The 6685-nt window shown below is 27.9% G+C and overlaps 1 long non-coding RNA gene across 1 annotated transcript in view; it reads right to left on the bottom strand.

The window, feature by feature from the left end:
* Positions 1–337: 337 nt before the first annotated feature.
* The window catches only part of LOC136796373 (uncharacterized), an 11175-nt gene continuing 4827 nt past the window's right edge, over positions 338–6685 (bottom strand). Inside the window, exon 2 of the long non-coding RNA XR_010844079.1 lies at positions 338–593. This is a non-coding gene — a long non-coding RNA (uncharacterized lncRNA). The remainder of the gene's footprint in view (positions 594–6685) is intronic.

A 6685-nucleotide genomic window follows, 5' to 3' on the forward strand; every position in this document is an offset into this window, starting at 1 on the left:
CAAAAACTAGTTGCTTTAATTATCGCGTCTTTGAGTTTAAATTCCTATTCCTTCAACTGCAACCCTTTATTAAAATGAACAAATATCCTTAAATTGTTTTTTAAAATATTGATAATATTAATTTTATAATTCTAAATAAAAATGAGTCAGATCATACATTTCCTTAAATTTTGATATTAACTGTTTTAATACAAAATTTTCTTAACAAAGCTCTTAATTTGTTGTGTTTTTTTTACGACAATACTTAATATGTACTTAAAATATTACATCCATCGAATCTTTGTAAACCTAAAGCAAGCCAATCCTAAAATAACTGGATGAAATCCAAGAACTAGGATTCTTTTAAACCCTTTATTCAACTTTGGCGAAGAAAGTGGGATCGTCAAAGAACGCTTTCCTCGGGTTCTTGAGATCCAGCAGACAGCCCGAAGACCTGGAGGGCTCCGACTGCTGCTCCCCACTGAAGACCCTCTTCTTGAGCATACCCCGAAGGACGTTCATTATTCCGTTCTTGTCTCCCGTCCGGATCATCAGGTAGGCCAGCGTTCCGAACGTCACGGCTCCACCTAGAAGGGTTCCAAGGAGTACAGAACCTACGACATTTTGCAAACGGTATAGCTGCAAAGTATTGTATTAAACTTAAAATAATAATTCTAAAATACGTATTTTTATATAAATTTATTACATAGAATGTTATAGGGTTAAGTGTCCTAACTGAAAATATGAATTCATTATCTCAAAACAATAACAAAATTCCTACGAAGGTATCTCTGTAAATACTTCGTTTAGGAGACATTCACGATTAAAGATTTTCAATTTTATGAATTATTTAGGCTATAATAAATAATTAGATTACTGATTTACTATATTGATTGTTTGAGAGCGGTTTATATTATTATTAACACAAACTTCAATGATCCACTTTTGTCCTCCATTATTTATTTTAAAAAAACTTCCAACGTTTCGGCCCTTAGGCCATTTTCAAGAAGACAACCGATAAAAATTGTCATCAAATAACAACTATATTGTCTCCACACATATACTAATGCTTTTGAACATTACTGATTGAATTGTCATAATTCATTAAATCGTTAAGAAACAAAATTAATATTAAATTCGGTTTCAATCATTCTTTTTAAAATTGATTATTCACTTAAAAACCACATAATTTCAATACACAACTATTCTTCAAAAATGTTTTTTTCTTTTTTATTAACGTCATTAACAATATCAACAAAAAAAACTACCTTCAAAGTTCGGGCTCTGTTATCACTTTATTGCTAATATTAATTTATTTACAATTTAATTAACATTCTTTTTTTATTTGTTGCTTATAATTTAACATTATTTAAAAACATAATTACTGAATTTTTATTAAGTACATACTTTTGCATACATACACCCCTCATTTTCACATTTATATAATATCTGTATATTCTAAGAATTCGAACATTTCATCTTATAACTAAAATTTTACCAACAATTACATATTGAGTTTACTAAAAATTTCAGCATAATAGTTTATCATAACAATAAAATGTAATCGTGTAAACTGACTGTGATTAAAAGTTTTAATTTAAAGTGAAGAATCGACATAATAGGGCAATTTTGGACTGAAATTATTAACCCGGGCAGAATAGCAAGTATAAAGTTTTTAAAAATTTATGTGGTTCTAAATTTGTATTAAAGATTGTTCTTGAGGATGGCCGAAACATCGGACTTATAAAGAAATATAGATAGTTTTGAATCTGAAATTAGATAAAATTTATTTTATTTAAAGAAACTGTAAAGATTATATATAAAATAAATGTTAATGTTTATATTACATTGATAAAGCAGTTGGAACACAAATTAATTTATTTAAGATAACGTAAATAATTCATAACAATTAAAATCTTTGGAAGTTAATATCTCTTTAAGAAAAGCTAAATGAACAAACCTCAATAGGGAATTATTTTTCTTGTTCTGAAATACTCAATACGTATTTTCTCCATTGGAGAAAAATAAATATATAATAGAAGTTCCGTATTTCATTTATAACAGCAAAAACTAATGTTCAAAATTAGTTAGATTCACAATGATAAAATCTACTGATACAGTTAATATATAAAGATGATTATTTAGTTTGCTGGAACATCCTGATTTCAGGAACTTTCACTCCAATTGAAAAATCCCTTAGTATCAGATATATTGCTTATCCTTTCCGGTCTTCATATCCGTTCTCATGCAAAAGTAAAAATTTTGAGTGAGGTGAAAAGATTCAATTACCCGCAGAGTGGAAATCATCTTAATGAAATCGGGGAGAGAACAAAGTGCTGGTTCAAAATATTTAAGAAACCACAAAAATTGTTTTATGTTTGATATTTCTTTTTTTTTTTTGTTGATACTCCTTTTATTTGAGAATATCAATGCAATCTACCATAATCAAGGGCAATGGGTATTAGAATTCTATGTTTTCATTCATATATATCAGGACGAAATAATGATCAACAAAAAAAAAAAAAAAAAAAATAGAAAGATAACAATGATAAAGGAATATTAAAGCTGTGAAAATAAGGAAATTAATGTAATAATTTTAAATTGTGTAACCATTATTTTATTGTTTATTGAGCATAATGGAAGCTAACAGTTCCCCGATAAAGTTATGGTCTTGCAATTAAAAAACATATATGTCTTTGAAAACGCAGCAGCGTAATAGCAATCAACGGTCAAATAATCAAAGATATCATAATTTTTTTTAAAATATACGATATCCACACATATAATAGAAAAATTCAAGAAGGACATATGCTATGTTAAGGAAATAAAAAATGATAAAAAGTTTGCTTCTAGACAACTCCAAAACCATAACAAGAACCGTTGGGAATCATCAATGAACCGTTGAGAATAATTACCTAGGCCTCTCATAGGAGGCAATCACTACAAGGGGATCATGACCATCTTGATCGCCGCTAAATTGGAGCCAGTGATCAATGAACTGAGGCACAATATATTGCCGGGTCACGGTGTACTGTGTACTGTTAGCAAACAGTACTAGGGTCTCATTAGTAGGGTCCTCATGAATATCAATACTACTAGAGGATCAACACTACTACATTCACGTAATGAGTTGCTCAACATTCAAAATAATTAAATGTCTTCTATAAAATAAAGAAAAAATCTAATAAATGATTTTTTAGAGAAACTTTCCTTACCTAATATGATTGGTCTTAGCAATGAATTTTATTGATGAATTAATATATAATTAATATTAATATATAATATAAAATATATATAAATGAGGAGATTGCTTGAATGAGGTCAGTTACAAACATATATTTATATATATAAAATATATATATTAAATTGATCAAATATATTACAAAAAAATATATTATATATCCATTATATTATATCAATTATTATCATTATCCGAGGCGCTATCATTAAAAAAAAAATAAGAGTTTAGTATAAAAATTACTTATACATCCGTAGCTTTCTTCACAGTAGTACTGAGAAAATTTTCACAAACTTTATGAAAAATACAATTAAAGGTTCTCTCTTTTAGTATAATTTAAAAAAGGATAACTTTTGAAATAATTTTTCGATTTAACAGTTTTAGGTAACATTTTAAATTTTTTCTGTCAAAAAATTAATTAAAAAGTTTTAATTTTCCTAAAAGAGAGACCCTTTAATTGTATTTTTCATAAAGTTCAGCCATCGGCATGATAAACATCTTTTATCTATAACATGAAAGAAGAATAAAATAAGAAGTGAGAGAAAATCTAACAATGATTTAATTGACCGTTTGTAATTATAAAATGTATTAGGTAGAGAAACTGGAAAAGTGACAATATATACATGTATATAAATCTACAATAGTTATTCGTTTGATATAAATGATCTAACTTCCAATTAAATCGCTATAAAAAAGATAATAAATTTATAATACTCCAACAAAAAGTAGTCGAGTAAAAATAAATTTAGTTTAGCAGCACGAGATTAGTTCATTTTTTAGAATAACTATGTTCAAGACTTTGATTTTAATTTTTATTTTATTTTCACTGGCTATTAATATTTTCTAGGAAGCAATTATTTTTTCCTGAACCTAAATAAAAATGTATTATTGTAACTGAAATGAACTGGGTATGAAATTATCCACATCATAGCAAATAATAGAGAATACAAATAAAATATGATAGGTTATTCATTCATAGTTGGTTTAAGATTATTTATTTGTAATACGCCAAACAGTTTCAAAGGCCTTTTCATGATCTGACATAGGTAAACCAGAACTGATAACAGGACTTCAAAAGATAAACTATTAAACTAAATGACCTGGACCTGTGGAATACTAGCAACAATATCCTAGCAGACTGGAATATCGATTAGCTGAGAGGCCAATGACCCCCCTCAACACTTGGACGGTTTCTGCACATCCTTTTAGAAGCATGCAACTAAAGGATCTAGTTCAAATAAGGGCAATTACTTTAACGTTGTCAATTTTTATAGCAGCAAGAGTTATAATTTCTTATTTCAGTTATTAAATTGACAGACCAATTTAAAAGTTAAGTATGAACTTGTATATGTAATTATATCCTGTCTTTATTCAATTCCGAATACATCTTAGTACTTGAGTAATATGAATAATCGCTGAAAATTGTAAGGCTAAAAAAAAAATACAAGTATTACAAAGATTTTTTTTTGTTGGTCCGGGACTCCATATGGGACAGGTAAATGTAATGATGTACCTTAATACTAATTTATAGAATATCAATTTATATCTGTGGGATTGTTTTGAATCCTAATTAAAATATGGAAACATTTTGTATGTAGTTTTTTATGCACTTTCAAATTTTAAATCAATATGCTGGTTGAATAATAGTTATATAACGAAATCATAAGTATTTTATGTATGGCAAAATGTATAGTAGAATCATTTATAATATTGTGTGATAAGTGGATGATAACAATATCATTTTTGTAATTAAAAGTTTTAAAAGTGAATAGGAAAGTGACAAAATAAATTAATTTAACTATTTAACCAGGGTAGAATAGCCAGCAAAAAAGTTTTGTTGTTTGTGAGGTGTGAATTTATATTTAAGATTGTCTTTGAGAATGACCGGGTAGACCGAAACGTTGGACATTTAAAGTAATAATAAAGAGTGTTTGAGATTTGATTTCGGTACAATTTATTTTGTTAAACAATAAAACAAATTTTGAAGAAGTGATAAGATTATAGAAAATTAAGATTGAACTGGATCCAAAATGACATGGTTCGAAACAGGTTTTAATGGTATTGTTATTGTTATTATATTTGGAAATTAGTTCAAATGTATTTTTTGAACTATTAGCATTACCTATTAGTAGAAGGAAAAATGTTTTTCGACAAAGAACGTAAGAATAGGTTAATTTGACTAATTTTATTGACCTGGGCAGAATAGCCACCAAAAAATGATTAATTATTGGATGTTAGGTGTAAATTTTGTAAATTTGTATTTAAGATTTCCCTGATTAATAATGTTTGTTGTTAGAGAGTTTGAGATTTCATTTGGACATAATTTATTATATTCAAACAATAAAACCAGTCTCGGAGAAGGGATAAAATTATATATAATTTAAATCGCCGTTCGGGGGAAAAATAGGATGTAATTTTGTAAAAATTGCAGCTCCTGTTTCTTTAATTTTAATTTTTTAAAGTTTCTTCTCGTCTAATAGAGGAATGTAACGCTGTCTCAGAAAAAGAGAGCTGTATTAACATTTTCATTTTTGGATAGTCACTTATGAATAAATTGAATAATATTGGACTTAAGCAGAATCCTTGCGGAAGATCGGTAATATTGATGATGTTATGAACTGCTGAATACAGAAGAAGTGATCAAAAAGTACTCAGACTAAAAAATACTGAGTATTTTACACACTCCTACGGTTCGAATACCCAGTACTTTAGTCATTACTTAAGTTATTGATAAGTACCAAAAGTACTCAGGTTTCATCTCTTGAGTACTTGTACTTTCTACTTTCTCCAATTACTCGGAATTATGGTACTGTTATTATCCTATTATAGTCTTATTACAAAGAGTATTTAAAAGTAATCGAGTAGGTTATTCTAATTGAATACCAAATTAGACGTTATTACCAATATACCATAAAGTACTGGTTTCCATGGCCGAGGGTAAAAAAAAAAAATTAAATGATAAAAACTGTGTGATAACCTATCAATGCATCCCAATTTCATAGATATAGGAAAAGTTAAAATACATCGAAGCCGAGGTATCATATAATTATATAAATTTAATTAATTATATTTATGTGATGACAACATTACCTTAATACTAGACTTCAATATCGGGGAAAAAAATTATTTGCATAAATATAGCTCCTAATGATGAAGGATTAGATGGAAATGGAAAAGTGCTGAGATGAATTTGGCTGAGTACATTTTGTAATCATATATAAATCACAATTACGTTTTGTACCTGTTTAACATCAGATAATTAATAAGTACTCACAAGACTGGCTGAGTACTAAAAGTACTACACAATGAAAAGTAATCGAGTATTGCATATTTCCAGTTTATTACATTAAGAAGGTTGAACAGAGGAAGGAGATTGGCAAGACCGGAAAAGATGGCAAGGACTTCTATTTGAGGACGGCATGTGGCAAGTCGTTTTTATTAATAAAATAATATAAATATTAAAATAAT

This window comes from Halyomorpha halys, unplaced genomic scaffold, assembly GCF_000696795.3.
Source record: "Halyomorpha halys isolate HHAL.00 unplaced genomic scaffold, Hhal_1.1 Scaffold284.1, whole genome shotgun sequence".
Lineage (NCBI taxonomy): Eukaryota > Metazoa > Arthropoda > Insecta > Hemiptera > Pentatomidae > Halyomorpha > Halyomorpha halys.